General features: G+C 30.7%; 1 long non-coding RNA gene and 3 other non-coding genes across 4 annotated transcripts in view; all 4 read left to right on the plus strand.

Annotated features, from left to right (window-relative positions):
- Positions 1-6,292: 6,292 nt before the first annotated feature.
- LOC121113907 (uncharacterized) overlaps positions 6,293-20,000 on the plus strand; it is a 23,932-nt gene continuing 10,224 nt past the window's right edge. The window contains exons 1-2 of the long non-coding RNA XR_005863140.2: positions 6,293-6,727; positions 6,817-8,585. This is a non-coding gene — a long non-coding RNA (uncharacterized lncRNA). The remainder of the gene's footprint in view (positions 6,728-6,816; positions 8,586-20,000) is intronic.
- LOC121113922 (small subunit ribosomal RNA) lies at positions 15,264-17,068 on the plus strand. The gene has a single exon (XR_005863155.1). It is a non-coding gene; the product is annotated as a small subunit ribosomal RNA (ribosomal RNA).
- Positions 17,448-17,600, plus strand: LOC121113929 (5.8S ribosomal RNA). The gene has a single exon (XR_005863162.1). It is a non-coding gene; the product is annotated as a 5.8S ribosomal RNA (ribosomal RNA).
- The window catches only part of LOC121113925 (large subunit ribosomal RNA), a 3,698-nt gene continuing 2,011 nt past the window's right edge, over positions 18,314-20,000 (plus strand). Inside the window, exon 1 of the ribosomal RNA XR_005863158.1 lies at positions 18,314-20,000. This exon is cut by the window's right edge and continues 2,011 nt beyond it. This is a non-coding gene — a ribosomal RNA (large subunit ribosomal RNA).

The raw sequence follows: 20,000 nt of genomic DNA on the forward strand, positions 1-20,000 counted from the left end.
TTGCTTTGAATTTGTTTCCATTTCCATTCATTTTTCATCTCTTTCTTTATCTTGAAAAAATCACAAATTATATATTTGAAATAAAACGAGATTTAGAACATTGGTCTGATTTTCTTCACTGCAAATAGAAATGTAATAAACATTATGATTTGTTTTAATTATTGGAAAATGAAGAAGATTACTTACCAATCAAGGGCTAGTTATAAATGGTATTATTAATGAAGAGAAATGATTTGAAATTAAATATAATTGATGAATATAACTTATTTAACTACAGAATATATTTACACTCATATTTGAAATTGATTGGGAATGAGTTATGTTGATCCTGTCAGACGATTTTAAAATTGTTAGTAAGAGTTAGAACTAATATGTGTTCTAATTTGGAAAAAAAAAAATGCTCCAAGTTAAAGATACTTAAGTTTTGATCATAAAACTAAAAGTTGACCTAAGCGCGGGATAAGAGCGGGTCTAAACAATCGACTCTTAAGGTAAAATAAGATGAAAAACCAAAATTCATAAGATAATTTAAAAAAAAAAAACAATTATGAAGGCAAGTTATTTTTTTCATTAAAAATAATCGTATTATCATTCTTGCTTTGAATTTGTTTCCATTTCCATTCATTTTTTTCTCTTTCTTTATCTTGAAAAAATCACAAATTATATATTTGAAATAAAACGAGATTTAGAACATTGGTCTGATTTTCTTCCCTGCAAATAGAAATGTAATAAACATTATGATTTGTTTTAATTATTGGAAAATGAAGAAGATTACTTACCAATCAAGGGCTAGTTATAAATGGTATTATTAATGAAGAGTAAGGTTTATCCCTAAAAAAGGAAGGAATGTAGAAATGATTTGAAACAAACATATTATTATGAATTATACTTACTAGTGCTTTTGAACATTGAAGGTGAATTATTTTTTCCCCTTAGAATGGAAATGTAGAAATGATTTGATAATTCCGAGCACCCAGTGGACTTAATTAAAGCCTCATAAGAATTTTGGAAATTCCAATCTCCCTTCTCCACGTTTTTATTCAATGTTTTATTGTTTGTTAATTGGCTATGACGTATATGTCTTGATGAATAATATATAATTTATTAATATAACTTATTTAACTACAGAATATATTTACACTCATATTTGAAATTGATTGGGAATGAGTTATGTTGATCCTGTCAGAGTAAATAACTAAAATATATAAACAACTTATTAATCTATTCTAATTAATGAAAAATTAAGGAGAGTACTTATCAACCCTATTTGGAATAAAGCTGTTAAAATGGCGTGGTGCTTCGCATATGCAATTTATAGTTATCACTGATATTTATTGTAAATACTACTCATTGGGGGAAGAGGAAATTATTAGTTTATTATTTTTTCTTGTTACGTGATCCATAGTCATTTCAACTGTTTTCATTCATTTTCATAAGCTGACTCTACGTTTTTGAATATAAATTCAATGTAAATAAATAATAATAACCAATGGGCAACAAGAAAAATGTATTAGACTGTTTTATTGTTTGTTTGTTTTTTTTTCCTTTTTGATAGTCGAGGTTGAGAGTTGATAATTGTTTATTTACTCCTCATCAATATCTAATTTTTGTTTACTTTATATAATTATATTAAAAAAATCAGCCCTACTATATGTTATTCATAATATAATAGAACGAAATGTCTTAGTTTTGCAAAATACTATATCTGAATTTATTTCTTATTGCTATGTACTATTATGTTATATTAGAAATCATAATTAGAATAATGATTATTATTATTATTTTGTATCTACTACTGCCTTATTATGCCAAACTGCCAATAATAGCTATGATTGGTATAGCTAATAGCTATATCTTCAACCTCTAAACCTAGAATAATAATATCAACTGATTACATAATAATAATAATAAACTGATTAAATAATAATAACTGCTTTAGTATGCCAAACTGCCAATAGAAATGCCTCATAATAGCTATGATTGGTATAGCTAATAGCTATATCTTCAACTACTAAACCTAGTAATAATAATAATATCAATGATTACATAATAATAATAATAATATCAACTGATTACATAATAATAACATTTCCGAAATCTTAGGAAGAAAGTGTTCTGATGTGGTAATCGAGAAGACGTGGAGGACTATTCTGATATAGTGGTTTTTAAAAGAAGGTACTACTTCGGTGATGATCGATAGGAACATTCGTTCTGGAGAAGGATTTTTCTCTCACTTAGTTTCAGATCTTATCCCAATCATAAGTTCGCCATTTCTATGAGTCACAATTAAAGATATATTAAATGATAGTGAAATTGACGTGAAGTGGTTTCTCAAATGAAGTCCATCCTTCCGAAGAAATAAGAAATGCAGGATTCATGAAATCTTTTACTTTTTTTGCTTAACTATTACAAAATGAATATTCAAAAGCATCCAACGAATTCTCCATCTCAAGGAATCTTCATCTAGTTACCATTATAATGTTTTATTTAGTTAAAAGAAAAATGTACTTTTAGTTTTATAATTCTATATAATTTCATTGTATCTACATTTGGTTCCCACACACTAATCCATAAAGGCACAGCAATATCTCTCCAATTTGTACCTTTTCCTATTATATAACTCTAGTACCATAAGATTCTGGCCCTTTAAGAATATTAGATGTTTTTGTGACTACTTATTACCTTCTGATAGCTTTATTTCTCTCAAAATACGGCGTTGAAGTCTCCCAAACTATTATATATATTATTGATAATATAATTCAACAAAAAATATTTAATAAATATAGATATTTGAACATTTTAAATCAAATTCTATTTCAATTCAGTGTTTATGTCTATAAATTTTGTATTGATTCATATATTTAAACTTAGATGAATTTCTTTTAGTAAATGAAATAGGAAGAGAATGCGTGCTAGAAAAGGTATGGTCTGGGGTATTCCGTATTCTTATTTTTTTTTTTAATTGTAGTGAATTTTTTCAATATTAATAAAAATATTGTACAATAACAATTAGACAAGCAAGGTCAATATTCTAAATGAAATAAATCATCATTATAATTATTAATCCTTTTTTACTCTTTAGTTATTATTTTTATATCTTTTTGAATATTATCATTTACTTAAGAAAACATGTAAAATATTATAATTGGGTAAAATATTCTTTTTAATTTTTTTGTTGAAGATATTTAATAACAAAACGTGGACACTAAGAAAAGTAAGCACTATACTGTTTTAGTTTTTAGACTTAGTTGTCTTGTAACTACCACAGTATTCTATAGTAGTCAATATATATAATTATAATAACTGAATAGTAAATTAATCAATTATATTATAAGGCTAAATAATTAATACAAAATATAAATATAAACTTAAATCAATGAATCCCATAAATAAATACAATATTTACAATTGATAAATAATAAAATAATTTGAATAGTTTATGTCATATTAATATGTTTTACAATTGTCAGGGAACATAATATATTATTAAGTGCCAATAAATACTAAAATAATCGTTCTTGTTTACATATCCTTAATTTATTTATTAAATATTAATATTTGAATATAATGACTAAGTCATTTAATAATTCAGAAAATGACTTTCAAGCTTAATCCAATGGAAGACATGCAATTGAAGGATGATCAGTCTCTTTGTTCCTCGCTATATATTTCATTCCAGTATTACTCCTCAGTTATTATATAAATATTCAACGATTCCATAGCAGAGGGTCTGACAAAAGAGTATTTGAACCAATGTATGATATTGTAACTTTAATTTCTTCCAGATTTATTGGCAATCGCTTCATTTTGCGTTTCGTTATTATTGATAATTCAATTTAATGTATGACGTGAGTAAAAATAACTATGCATAATCCCAACTGGGGAAATTATAATCCAATATGATGACGTTATAAAAAGTGAATCAATCATCTGCTTATCCATTGCTGACGTTGAAAATAACTTCCCTTCAAACTAGCAGACAAAATATTTTAATCTACCACTGCCTTACTATGCCAAACTGCCAATAAAAATACCTCGTAATAGCTATGGGTGCTTAGCTAATAGCTACATCTTAAATCACCAAACCTAAGATAATAATCAGTATTACATAATAATTAATTAATGTTCCTTAACATACGTGTATTTTTTCTCATTTTTCATGTTCCCTTACCTACTTTAGTGTATTTAGTGTTATTAAGTGCTTAGTGTTTTGTTTTTTCTTTCTGGAGTCTGACATTTGGGAAAAACTTATACAACGGAACACCGTTAGCTCCTTAGCTTTCTCAGCACCCTTCACCATATGACTTTTCTTCGTTTATAGACATTATGGCACGTTGGAATCACTACCAAGATTTGGAGGATCTTTTAAAGCTTGCTATGAAACAGGAGGACTGGAATGAAGTCCTTGCAAGCTTAAATGAAAATCTCAATGGCATTGGGCTCCATCTTGGAGACATGTATATTTCTGAGGGTTCCTCTCAAGAATTCGTCTCAAATGTGAGACCTGTCAAATTCCCATCACTAATAAAGTTGGGCCTTCCCCTCTGTTGTTCTTTCTTGAATCCCTTCCTGCTGTCAAGCAGGCCACACTCCTAACCCAACCAGCCGCAAAACCTGAGGCTGAAACAGTCTCCCGAGCGTTTCAAACCACAATATCCTCTTCAAAGCCAACATCGGACTTGAAGTGTGAAGTTAAGCCACTATCGATTGGGTCCGAGCACCCAGTGGACTTAATTAAAGCCTCATAAGGATTTTGGAAATTCCAATCTCCCTTCTCCACGTTTTTATTCAATGTTTTATTGTTTGTTAATTGGCTATGACGTATATGTCTTGATGAATAATTATATAATTGATTAATATAACTTATTTAACTACAGAATATATTTACACTCATATTAATAGTTATGTAGCAAAAATTGTAATTAATTGGAATGATAAGAGTTACTATTATTATGATTAATAAAAATAGAAAGACTACATTGGAATGAACTGCAGATATGGTAAGTGCTAGATAGTGATATATGATACATTCATAATTGAGGAAGTCTAATAAAAAAAAATGGAATGGAAATGCCACTTTGAAAATATAGACGATTATTCAGACTTTTTTAAGTTTTGTCATACCTATATATTTTCATTAATTATTTCCAGTATTAGTTACTTACATAATAATTCATTATTTTTGAAGAAGGAATAAAGTGTTGAAAATGGTCATTGAGAAGGCTGTGACGGACTCATATCATCCTGAGGTCTGATATAGTAGGATTTTTCTCTCACTACTTGATCTTTTCTTGTAATTATCTCATTTTCCTCTACTTTATTTGCATTTTTTTAACTGCATATCTATATCATTAAATCAAGCAACTATGAAAGCCATCCCTCCATCATCAAGATCCTACTTCATTCCTTGATATAACTAATGGGTTCTGTATAAATTCAATGGGATATTCTTAAGAATAAATAATTAGTGGAAGCCTAAGAGGAATTAATCTTCAGTCTTATTATTATCATATATTTTTTCTAAACTATAATTGAAAATAAAAGAATGACATGATTATATATTTAAGTAATTAATAAAACACTATTAAGTACAAACACCTATTTTTTGTCATTTTTCTCATGTTAGAAGTTTCTAAAAAAATGACATTCAAGAGTTGAGACCATTTAATAATAATTCATCCCAAATTAGTAGCCAAAAGACAAAATGAAAATTTATGAATATGAAGTCGATACTAGTCTTCCACGATTGATTTCTTTTATAAAAATGTATCTCTTCGAACTTGATAAGGACTATTTTGAATAATTTAACGATCATATCACAATACTATCGACTTGTCTTCTAAATCAAAACTTAAGCTATTTTTTTTCAATTTGGCCATATCTTAATTATTCTCCACGTTATAGAAAAATAAGAGCTATTATTACATGAAACTAATAAAAAATTTAAAAATTATATAACATAAATACTATGTTTTACCAAGCAATCAATGATAAATCAAGGCTTAAAGAAAGTTATGGGGTACCCATTTCAAGGAATTCTCATATTGATAAGATAAAGTCTGCCTTTTTGCTTTGCTTTTGTACTAGAAAAAGTATGGTGGCAGTATTAATTATTTTTTTTTTTTTTTTTTTTGATCTTCCATTCTTTGAATATTGTCTTAATAAATGTCATAAAAAAATTAGCTAATAAATAAATTATAACTGTATGTAAGTGTACCACGTTGTTAGTTTTATTATATCGCACCACCTTTCCTTTGAATAGAAAGAGAAAAAAGGCCCAAAATAAGTTGGTAGTTAGCCAATTCTTCCCGACTAAGAAACTATTATCCAATAATATTTTTGTAAAATATCTAAATCAACTAATCAACATTCAGAATGCTGATGAGAGGAAAAGAAAAGGAGTCATCGACAGCTGACAGGGAAATACGATGTAAATTTTTGTGTTAGTAATTCATGTTACAAAGTGATGCAAGCCGTATGTATTTTAAATCACTAAACCCTATAAAGTAGGCAGATTTTGTTGATTATAACATCTAAAGTCCATACAATTAAGGAAGATTCTTGATAATAGTATATGTTATTGTCAGTATTGCATTTCATTTCATAATTAATAATGAATTCTAATACACGTGTTTTTGGAGCATGATAACTAGGAATTATATCTGATTTACCTCAGTGTGTATCATGGCTTCTACTTATCTGGGATCATTAGGACTTAGATACTAACGTAAGTATTTCTTCATACAGAAATTATATGATTAGTGATTACTTTTTAATTTATTGAATTAATAGCTTAGAAAACTTTTAATTATATAGGTAAAAGTTATAGTCCCTCTGGTAATGCGTAAGGGCATCAAGGCTGACAAGGCTTTCTTTTTAAAGTACTAAATACTCTTCCGCTTATGGACTCCGGGATCCCTTGTGTACTATTGATTTGCTCATTTACAGCTGACCTTGGGCACTGATATTGTATTCAAAGCTTTCTATAGATGCGGATAGGCCTCCCATACTTCCACTGAAAGAGGACACGCTGAAGGCTCATCTGTTCTCCATTTATTTTGAATTTTGCTGAACCAACACACAGACGTCACTATTATAAATAACAGTACTGCTCTTCTTTGTGTTTTTTTGTATTATTTTGGAAAGAAACCTGTCTGTTTTTATTTGCTTACATCCTTCTATGTACCCTTGTTGACTACCTCCATCTTTCCAAAGGCTCTAAGGCATTCATAAAGGCCTCTTTTTCAAAGAAATACTACTATTAATACTACTCATTGTATGTGTCTAAATCTAAAGATATTGTATCAAGCAAATGTGCATTTTATTTCTGTATTCAGGTTGAATAAATTATTGAAATAAATCTTCTACATTATAGATGTTGTTTTATTGAAGTCTTATATTTGGTCAAAGAACATTGACTGTATTATAAAATAGTAAGTAGAACTCTCAGAAGAAGATGTTGCTATTATAATAATGGCTTTTGCCCTTAAATGTAATGTACTATAGTATATAAACTGTGAATTATATACTCTATTTATAATTTAAATTTCAAATGGAATGTCTTGTTACAAGAAATATGAAATCAAGTTGAAGAAGTTTTTAGTAAGTAACTATTACCTTGTATTTCATATTAAAATTGTATTTATGCTTTGAATTACTACGTAGGTTATAGAATATGGATGAAGCTGGAGTTTGACGACGTTTATTTTATTATTTGTATTGCATTCAATTATCGTTCTTACACTTTTTAATAATTAAATAAATTTCTGAATTATTATACAATTCACTCATGTTGTTAATATGTATTGTACGTTGTTGTCCTATGTATAAAAAGGTAGTCATTGCTATTACGATATATAATACATTAAGACACGTCTAATTAAATATATTGATGTTTTAATTACATATTGTTGGACGATATTTCATGTGAAAACAACAATATTTGTTTCATTTCATCATTATTACACTGTAGTGGTCACTGGAATCATAGATAAATAGGCCTATATAACTTGGAACGAGTTATTTTCTCAAGTATGTTTATTGTTGTTTTTAAAAGATTTTATACATATACATACAAATTATATAATTAATATTGTATCACGCCACCTTTAATATGAAAATAAACAGATAAAAGGCCCAAAATAAGTTGGTAGTAAGCTGATTTTTCCTGACTAAGAAACTATTATCCAATAATAGTTTGAACAATATCTAAATCAACTAATCAACATTCAGAACCCTGATTATAGGAAAAGAAAAGGAGTCATCGACAGCTGACATGGGAATACGATGTAAATTTTTGTGTTAATAATTCATGTTACAACGTCATGCAAGCCATATGTATTTTAAATCACTAAACCGTATGAAGTAGGTAGATTTTGTTGATTATAACACCTAAAGTCCATATAATTAAGGAAGATTGTTGATAATAATATATGTTATTGTTAGTATTGCATTTCATTTCATAATTAATAAATAATTCTAATAAACGTGTTTTGGGAGCATGATAACTAGGAGTTATATCTGATTTACCTCAGTGTGCATCATGCCTTCTACTTATCTGGGATCATTAGGACTTAGATACTAACGTAAGTATTTCTTCATACAGAAATTATATGATTAGTGATTACTTTTTAATTTATTGAATTAATAGCTTAGAAAATTTTTAATTATATAGGTAAAAGTTATCGTCCCTCTGCTAATGTGTGAGAGCATCAAGGAATTGACAAAGCTTTCTTTTTAAAAGGAGTACTAAATACTCTTCCGCCTATGGACTCTGGGATCCCTTGTGTACTATTGATTTGCTTTATTTACAGCTCCTTGATTACTGATATTGTATTCAAAGCTTTCCATAGATGCGGATAGGCCTCCCATACTTCCACTGAAAGAGGACACGCTGGAGGCTCATCTGTTCTCCATTTATTTTGAATTTTGCTGAACCAACACACAGACGTCACTATTATAAATAACAGTACTGCTCTTCTTTGTGTTTTTTTTTTTGTATTATTTTGGAAAGAAACCTGTCTGTTTTTACTTGCTTACATCCTTCTATGTACCCTTGTTGACTACCTCCATCTTTCCAAAGGCTCTAAGGCATTCATAAAGGCCTCTTTTTCAAAGAAATATTACTATTAATACTACTCATTGTATGTGTCTAAATCCAAAGATATTGTATCAAGCAAATGTGCATTTTATTTCTGTATTCAGGTTGAATAAATTATTGAAATAAATCTTCTACATTATAGATGTTGTTCTATTGAAGTCTTATATTTGTTCTAAGAACATTGACTGTATTATAAAATAGTAATTAGAACTCTCAGAAGAAGATGTTGCTATTATAATAATGGTTTTTGCCCTTAAATGTAATGTACTACATTACTGTGAATTATATACTCTATTTATAATTTAAATTTCAAATGGAATGTCTTGTTACAAGAAATATGAAATCAAGTTGAAGAAGTTTTTAGTAAGTAACTATTACCTTGTATTTTATATTAATATTGTATTTATGCGATGAATTACTACGTAGGTTATAGAATTTGGATGAAGCTGGAGTTTGATGACGTTTATTTTATTATTTGTATTGCATTCAATTATAGTTCTTATACTTTTTAATAATTAAATATATTTCTAAATTATAATATAATTCACTTTTGTGTACCCTCACACATTTTGTTTCTTCCCTTCTTGTTAATATGTATTGTACGTTGTTGTCCTATGTATAATAAGGTAGTCATTGCTATTATGATATATAATACATTAAGACACGTCTAATTCACGAGTATAATTAAATATATTAATGTTTTAATTACATATTGTTGGACGATATTTCATGTGAAAACAACAATATTTGTTTCATTTCATCATTATTACACTGTAGTGGTCACTGGAATCATAAATGAATAGGCCTATATAAATTGGAACAAGTATATTTTCTCAAGTATGTTTATTGTTGTTTTTAAAAGATTTTATACATATACATACAAATTATATAATTAATATTGTATCACGCCACCTTTATTACGAAAATAAACAGATAAAAGGCCCAAAATAAGTTGGTAGTAAGCTGATTTTTACTGACTAAGAAACTATTATCCAATAATAGTTTGAACAATATCTAAATCAACTAATCAACATTCAGAACCCTGATTATAGGAAAAGAAAAGGAGTCATCGACAGCTGACATGGAAATACGATGTAAATTTTTGTGTTAGTAATTCATGTTACAACGTCATGCAAGCCATATGTATTTTAAATCACTAAACCTTATAAAGTAGGTAGGTTTTGTAGATTATAATATCTAAAGTCCATAAAATTAATGAGGATTAGTATAGTATTTCATAATTGATAAATAATATATTGAATGGAGTAGTATAGTATATTTTGGTTTATAAAGGCTTTTAATGAAGTGTCATCAAAATATTTATTGTAAATAGGTTAATTGCAGTAAAAATATTAATTATGAGCCCCCAAAATGTCGTCTATCATTAGTTATTATCTAATTTATGACGTCAGTAAATAGACTATTCCTAATATTTTAGGTAACAGGCTAATACATTTATGATTGGATAGTACTACTCCCAACTGTGGAAATAATTAGAATTATATTCAAATATGATGACGTAATATAAAGTAGATCAATCATCTGCTTTCCTTTAGCTGACGTTGATATCTATTTCTCAAGCTAAATTAAAGATTTTAATGTACTTCTGCCTTACTATGCCAAACTACCAAATGAGTATTTATTTATCTAGCTATTGTTTATTATTCTTCAACCTATTTACTTCATCCAGGATTCCTTGTGGAATATTAATTTACTCATTACATTTGATACGGGGCACTGATCATGTATTCAAAGCTATTTATCGGTGAGGATATGCTTCCCCTACTTCAACTGAAAGAGGATACGTTTCAAATCCATCCGTTCTCCCTTTATATTAAATGTCCCGAAACCACACACTGAAGTCATTTCTGGGAACATTCTTACATGAAGATTTTAGGAAGAAAGTGTTGAAGATGGTCATGGACAAGACGTTTGGTTACAGACTCACTCTGAAATAGCTTTTTTAAAAAGAGGTATTGATGATCGACTGGAGAAGGATTTTATCTTACATATTCGACCGGTATTGATCATTTATTATATTATTGATTTATTATCATTCATTTTTTTATTCCTTACATAGTTGTAGGTGTACCATGTTAATGAAAAAACCATGAATGTAGTTATTATCCTGTCTTATGCCAATCATAAGTTTAAAGTTCGACATCTCTCTATGAATCACAAGAGCAAGGCTTCCTGTTAACTGACTATCTTTATTTTTAACTCAAGCAACGTTGGAGCCATCCCTGCAGTGAATACACTCATCAAGATTCTATATCATTCCTTCCTTGATGCCTATCATTATTAGAGACATTTCTCTTCATTTATTTATGATGCCTAATACGTCTTTCTGTCCACTTTGTATTTGTTTTGTTTCTTCTGAAGATTAAGGTATTGTTTCAAGTTCTGTTTTAATATAGAATTATATATATTAATGCTTAAGATATAATTATATACCTACTTACTATTTGGAAAATGTAATATGAAAATGTTTTTTTTTATATATAACAAGACATTTTGTTTGGATAGCAGATACGGAGTAAACATTATAAATGTCTGTATCAATCTTTCTTTATAAAAGAAAAAGCCCAAAATTATTTCAAATTATGAGCCCATTCTTGCATTGTTCCCTATAAGCTTATAATTTATTTAGTACAGTGATATGTTAACAAGATTTTTCCAATTCTTTGTCAAAAATCAAGAACTGATATTTTTATAAATATATATTGATTATACTAAAAAGAACTAAAAGGAAGTAGATTTGACTCAAATTTAATACGTGACCTATTTGGTAATAGGCCTACTCAGAAAGGAAACATTGGATTCTTAACTCAATCCAACTATGAGTTCTGAGGTCTTTAAGTTAAAAAAATTAATCAAATCAGTGATATATTTTGTAAGCCAAAGTAATGTATGAATAAAAAGTGATGGAGAAGCTAAAAAAAAACTATAACTTATGTATAAGACTTGAAATGAGCTAGAAATAAATTCGGATATTGAAAGTGTTTGATTTATAAATGAAGACTTGAAACTAACCACCAAAGACTTAGGACTCTTTTTGGACTTGGAACTTTCTCCTAACTACATGAGAATAATCTACAAAAATATTTATATATGATATCTAAACACAATCAATCAAGTGGATTAAAGGTCTGTCAAAGAAATATAAATTTATGAAAGGTAAATAATTATTAAGAAGGGAAAGAAAGGTCTATTTGGAAAGGGTCTTGTAAATAGTAGTTGGAGTAAATTCAAACTCATGAGATATGAATATTCCATTTATCAATATTTTTAATAAATATCATATTATTAATTAATATACAATGACATTTATTTTTATGTTTTATTTCAGATATGCTTTAATATTGGCTTGATTTGTTTATCGAATTTTGAAGATTTCCTTTGGAAATAGTGTTATATGAATGCTATTATAAATTGAATTCCCTCTAAGTAATCAGGGAGAACGTACTGATCAAACTATGTACCAAATTGTGAAGCATACTTATATTATCATGCCTATGGGTATGGCTTTAATATCTTATTTAAATATGAAATGACATTTATTTATATATTGTATTTCAGATTCATCACAACTCATAGGAGACTTATTAAGATATATTTTGAGATAGTTTGAACAGTCCATAATGAATTGAATCAACATGAAATTATTGATCGGAGATTGAAGCTGTGATCAAAGTCAATATTCACTTATTTAATGAAATTTATGATGGTAAGTATTTAAACAATTATAAATAAAATATACAAAATGTTATAATTTTTATTGAAACACATATATCACCTGTGCTATTTGTTGTAAAAATAACTTAATTCAATATTTATTAAAATATATATATTATTTCTATAATATTCATGTGTCATTTTGCCATACGAACCTTTAATAATGGACCATGTATTTTTGTTTTTCACACGTGATTGTAGCAGATGGGCAATATTCTATCTCTCCTCCAAAACATTCTTCAATGGCACTGTCATGGTTACCATCTTGATTTTCGGTTTCTTATTTTTTAACATGGCCATTCAACACTGGATTTTCCTCATTGAGCATGAAGATGTAGCTGATTATTTGTCAGCCAATGAAAATAAAGTATATGAAAAGGAATTATTAATAGCCAATGAAAATAAAGTATATTAAAAGGAATTTAATAATAGCCAATGAAAATATTTCTTTCTTTTTTTTTCTCTCCCACGTGTTTCTTTTTCTACTTTTATATTGGTTATTATTAGTTAAATTTTTTTTGTGTGCATATTTAATATTAATTTGAAATATTAGAATGAAAAGGTTTATATTTAAAAACGATCTGTTATAAAATAATATTCAATTTTTTTAAGGTATCTCTAAATAAATTCCACATTTATTTAGAATAAATATGATCATATTTTTAATTTGAACATAGTTTCCCTCCTGATAGTAGAAGTATAATGGGAGTTATTCATTCTCAGAAAACAAACCCATAATCTCCCACTTAATTTAATAAAACCTTTTCATCTAAATAAATCGTCTTTAAAAACATCTTAATTACTGAGTTTGAAAGTCTTCGTCGAAATTTGAAAATAAAGAGTTCATTTTATTATTCTTACCCCGAATTAGCCTTGACCTAGAAGATAATATTTTAATTTTTATATTATCTATTTGTATTATAAATCTATTTTAAATTGTTTTGATATAACGAAATTGACTTGCTTAAAATTATGTATGTATAACAACTCGGACATACTACAAGGTTATTCTTGTTTAGCTATTTAATTATTAAATTTAACGTGACATTATTATTTATTGTAAATAATTAAATTGTGGTTGCAGATTAGTGAAAGTTTATTTTATCTTGTTTAATTTACATAAATATTAAATAATTTGTATTTAGCTTGTAATCATTAGTTGTGACATCTCACTTATAAGTGATTTGTAACTTTTGGTCTAGAATAAGTTCTTTCGTCTTGTACAAATTGGTTTAGAGACACATTTCAGTAATAATAATTACCTTAAATCAACAACTTTTAGAAGTAGTTTTATTCATTTAAAGTAACTTTGCATTATGTAACCATATGACAGAAAATTTAGAATTTGCAGTAATTCTGGAAATTTCAAAACTGTATTACTTTGTATGGGACGATTTAAAACCATTGGGATCAATGGTATTTTTTTGTGTATCACTTCTTTTACGTGGTGATTGACTCACTTTCATATGTTCTATGAGGTATAGTAATATTTCCATACATATGCAAGTTATTTTGGTTTTTTGTACTATATCTTTTTGTTTTGTTGTTGTTATTTTTTGGATAATATTGTTGATATAAATTAATTCTCTTAATATATTATAATGATCTTAATTTAATTTAAATTATTGTTTTGATTATTTATTAAATAAAAGGATTTGAAAGAAATAAATTTGATGAAGATATTAAAATATTAATTTTTTATAATATATATAATAATTTTTGTACATTAATTAATTAATATTAGATTATTAAGTATTTAATAAATAGTATTATTATAGTTTTTTCTATAAAATATAAATATTTATTCCTTTTTTTTCATACATTTCTCCCTTTTTTTTTTTTCTCATTTTCTATTTTAAATTTAGGCGCGCTCTTGTGGGCCTGCCTTTATTTTCTCAAACATATTAAATACTGGTTTATATATTCTATAAAAAGAAAAAGAATATTTAAGAAGAAAAGGTAGGTTATATGTGAGAGAAGAAGTGATAAAGGAGGACATAAAGATGGGGGGTATTCAATGTTTTAACGTTGTCTTCTTAACCTGTTTTGAAATCTCTTTTTCCCTTCAAAATACTCTCTCATGTTTTACTTGTTTTTTTTACGTCCATTTCACGAGGAGTGGAGTCTAATATTTTAGGCTATTTAGCTCCAATGGTTGTTAAAAAATAAGTTTGAAGGCTTTGTTATCTAACGAAGTGAAATAATATCTCGATAAAGAATGTTTTTAAAAAATGCTGAAAGAGAAATCTGAATCATTTGACGGACATTTAAAAGTCTTGATGTTTTTTAAACTTTGTCTTTTTGAATAGGGTTTATTTTTGTTTCCTTTGTATGTTATCATATGGGGGGAATGAATAGAATCTGAACGGTCAATGTAGTATGAAATATTCGTATTTGATATGAAATTGATTTTTCTAAAAAGAAAAGTTACCTGGTTGATCCTGCCAGTAGTCATATGCTTGTCTCAAAGATTAAGCCATGCATGTCTAAGTACAAGCCTAATTAAGGTGAAACCGCGAATGGCTCATTAAATCACACCTAATATACTGGATATTCTCAGTTACTTGGATAACTGCGGTAATTCTGGAGCTAATACATGCGAAAAAATCCCGAACTTACGTGAGGGATGCTTTTATTAGATCAAAACCAATTTAAAAACTTGGTGACTCTGAATAACATTTGCAGATCGCATGGCTTTACGCCGGCGACGTATCCTTCTAAGGTGTGCCCTATCAACTGTCGACTGTGGCATAGACGCCCACAGTGGTTTTGACGGGTAACGGGGAATCAGGGTTCGATTCCGGAGAGGGAGCCTGAGAAACGGCTACCACTTCTAAGGGAGGCAGCAGGCACGCAAATTACCCAATGGTCGAAGACCGAGGTAGTGACGAAAAATAACGAAGCCGGACTCATCCGAGGCCCGGTTATCGGAATGAGTACACTTTAAATCCTTTAACGAGGAACAATTGGAGGGCAAGTCTGGTGCCAGCAGCCGCGGTAATTCCAGCTCAATAGCGTATATTAAAGTTGTTGCGGTCAAAAAGCTCGTAGTTGGATTTCGGTGAGTAAGGAGGGGTTCATCTTGTTTGATGTAACTGCTGTCTTGTCTCGCGTTTTTCGACAGAGGTTTCGATGGTGCCTTTCAAAGGGTGTCTCGGGATACTGTCGGGTTTACTTTGAAAAAATTAGAGTGCTCAAAGCAGGCTTTTAAAAGCTTGAATATTAGTGCATGGAATAATGAAATAGGAAGTCGTTTCTATTTTGTTGGTTTTCGGAAATCGACTTAATGATTAATAGGGACAGTCGGGGGCATTAGTATTCAGACGACAGAGGTGAAATTCTTGGACCGTCTGAAGACTAACTACTGCGAAAGCATTTGCCAAGAATGTTTTCATTAATCAAGAACGAAAGTTAGAGGTTCGAAGGCGATCAGATACCGCCCTAGTTCTAACCATAAACGATGCCAGCTAGCGATCCGCAGTTGTTTATTTTTACGACTCTGCGGGAAGCTTCCGGGAAACCAAAGCTTTTGGGTTCCGGGGGAAGTATGGTTGCAAAGCTGAAACTTAAAGGAATTGACGGAAGGGCACCACCAGGAGTGGAGCCTGCGGCTTAATTTGACTCAACACGGGAAATCTCACCAGGCCCGGACACTGGAAGGATTGACAGATTGAGAGCTCTTTCTCGATTCGGTGGGTGGTGGTGCATGGCCGTTCTTAGTTGGTGGAGTGATTTGTCTGGTTAATTCCGATAACGAACGAGACTCTGTCCTGCTAAATAGAGTTAACGTCATTTTTTTTGCGTTAACTTTTCTTCTTAGAGGGACTGGTGGCGTCTAGCCACACGAGATTGAGCAATAACAGGTCTGTGATGCCCTTAGATGTTCTGGGCTGCACGCGCGCTACACTGAAGGGATCAGCGTGTTTTCCCTGGCCGAGAGGTTCGGGTAACCCGTTGAACCCCCTTCGTGGTAGGGATCGGGGCTTGCAATTATTCCCCGTGAACCAGGAATTCCCAGTAAGCGTAAGTCATAAGCTTACGTTGATTACGTCCCTGCCCTTTGTACACACCGCCCGTCGCTACTACCGATTGAACGTTTTAGTGAGGTATTTGGATCGAACCTCTGGAGGGCAACCTCTCAGTGTTGTTCGAGAAGACTCCCAAACTTGAGCGTTTAGAGGAAGTAAAAGTCGTAACAAGGTTTCCGTAGGTGAACCTGCGGAAGGATCATTAACGAGTTTTCATTTTTATTAAATGAAAAATTCAAAAAACAGCAAGGTTCTTCATTGATTATTTTTTTTCAATGAAAAACTAAGCAATCTAGCCTTCAATGATCTGAGTGTCATTGTTAAATCGGCAAAAAAAATTCGAATGATTAATAGTGTTGAGGTGCAGTGTTGAAATTTACTGCATAAGTAGGATTCGCCTCATCTTGCTCCCTGAATTTTTCGAATTTCAGTTCTAATAAGTTTTTGTTTTTTTGCTTCGTTTTTTCTTTTTCTTTTAAATTGAAATAAATGATAACCGTCATATTTCTTATTTACTTCTTATTTTTTTTTATTATTAATTTTAATATGAAAATGAACGAAGAAAAACAAACCATATGAAACACAACGCTATGCAGTGGATCACTTGGCTCGGGGGTCGATGAAGATCGCAGCTAGCTGCGAGTCGGAATGTGAACTGCAGGACACATGAACATCGACATATTGAACGCATATTGCAGATTGTGACTCTGTTACAATCTATACCTGGCTCAGGGTCGGTTTCAAAGACATCTTCTTTGATTTGATTTTACTTAGATTATTATGATCTTTTGAAATTTCAAATTCAAATGAAGGATTGAGCTTTTCCTGGGGATAAATGTTTTCCCAGTGGCTTTAAAATAATGTTTTTTTGATCCGTAATGGCATTCCCAAAAATACTTATACTTTTTTTCCATTGCGCTAAAAAGATCCAAGTATTTGAAGGAGGTTGTAACTTAACTCTTGATTGAATTTTTTTTCATTCAACTCGTAATTTTGCAACTGAAGATGTATTGTACTTTAAAAAAAAATAGTTATATGATTCGTCTCATATTTTTTTATTTATTGCGCATGTATAAAATTGAAATAACTTAAGAAAAAAGGAGCAATTAGGAGGATCAACTTAATTGTTATACTTCTCTTTAACTTTTTCCAATTTTTTCATCCAATAAAAAAAATTTTGAGTTCGAATTCATTTTATTTTTTAAAAAAAAGATAAATCGATACTTATTCTTCAGAGGCTGACTGAATATTTTACGAGTGAAAAAAATATATATAAAGTGTTAATTTGACTTTTACAACTTCAATCTTCAATACAAATATTTTCTTTATTAGAAAAGAAGTGTATTTTTGGTTTAAAGAATGTTTCATTTTACTTATTGAAAAATAGAATTTGAACGAGGTGTTGATTTCGTATACTTAGAGGAATCAAGTGCTCCCCCAATTTTACTTTCGACCTGAGATTAGGTAAGACTACCCGCCGAATTTAAGCATATTAATAAGCGGAGGAAAAGAAAACAACTGTGATACCCTTAGTAATGGCGAATGAACAGGGTGAAGCCCATCACTGAACCGCCTGCCATCTCGGTAGTGTGGAATGTAGTGTTCGGGATTGTCTTATCATATTTTAGCAACTTGTCCAAGTACACCTTGACTGGGGCCGCATCTCATAGAGGGTGATAGGCCCGTACGACAGTTTGCTTTAGTATGCTGACTTTTCCCTAGAGTCGAGTTGCTTGAAAGTGCAGCTCAAAGTGTGAGGTAAGCTCCTCATAAGGCTAAATATTACCCCGAGACCGATAGCAAACAAGTACCGTGAGGGAAAGTTGAAAAGAACTTTGAAGAGAGAGTTCAAGAGTACGTGAAACTGTTTAGTGGTAAACGGAGGAGTACCTCGAAGTTAGATGTTCCTAAGATTCATACTTATGATCTGGATTCGTTGAGGAGTTTTAATGATCTTTAACCGGACATTGCTTTTTAATCGTTTTCTGGTGGATAGGTTGCACTCTTGGGTTCATTTTACGCCGTTAGCCATTCCTTATGGACTGATTTGACCATGGGTGAAGTTTAGGGTAACTCTTCGGATTTGCCTTAAGCCCTGTGACTCAAGCTTTGTAGGGGATGGTGTAAACGAAAGATAGATCTCTTAAGCTCGTTATAACGAGTGATTATTTATTATCACGGCTTAAGATCTTTTGAACGGCGAGTAGGTCGGTGGCTCCTCCGACCCGTCTTGAAACACGGACCAAGGAGTCTAACATGTATGCGAGTCATTGGGTGTAACTAAACCTAAAGGCGTAGTGAAAGCAAATGCAGGGATGATCCTTTGTTTAAAACCGGAGGCGCAATCCCGACTCTTTGCACTGACCTCGTTTCATGCAGAGAAGTAAGAGCATACACGTTGGGACCCGAAAGATGGTGAACTATGCCTGGCCAGGTCGAAGTCAGGGGAAACCCTGATGGAGGACCGTAGCGATTCTGACGTGCAAATCGATCGTCGGAGCTGGGTATAGGGGCGAAAGACTAATCGAACTATCTAGTAGCTGGTTCCTTCCGAAGTTTCCCTCAGGATAGCTGGTGCTCGTAATCGAGTTTCATCCGGTAAAGCGAATGATTAGAAGTATTGGGGACGAAACGTCCTCAACTTATTCTCAAACTTTAAATGGGTGAGAAGTGAGACTTGCTTAAGTGAAGCCTTACTTTTTTCGAATCGGAGTACCTAGTGGGCCATTTTTGGTAAGCAGAACTGGCGCTGTGGGATGAACCAAACGTTGGGTTAAAGTGCCTGAGTAAACGCTCATCAGATACCATGAAAGGTGTTGGTTGCTTAAGACAGCAGGACGGTGGCCATGGAAGTCGGAATCCGCTAAGGAGTGTGTAACAACTCACCTGCCGAAGCAACTAGCCCTGAAAATGGATGGCGCTAAAGCGTTTCACTCATACCCAACCCTTGAAACACTGAAATTAATTTTTCGATTATGTTTCAAGGAGTAGGAAGGTCGCAGAGGTGGCGCGGAAGGTTCCGAGTGTAAACTTGACTGGAGCCGCCTCTGGTGCAGATCTTGGTGGTAGTAGCAAATACTCCAGAGAGGCCCTGGAGGACCGATGTGGAGAAAGGTTTCGTGTGAACAGCCGTTGAA

Source organism: Lepeophtheirus salmonis, chromosome 2, assembly GCF_016086655.4.
Source record: "Lepeophtheirus salmonis chromosome 2, UVic_Lsal_1.4, whole genome shotgun sequence".
NCBI lineage: Eukaryota > Metazoa > Arthropoda > Copepoda > Siphonostomatoida > Caligidae > Lepeophtheirus > Lepeophtheirus salmonis.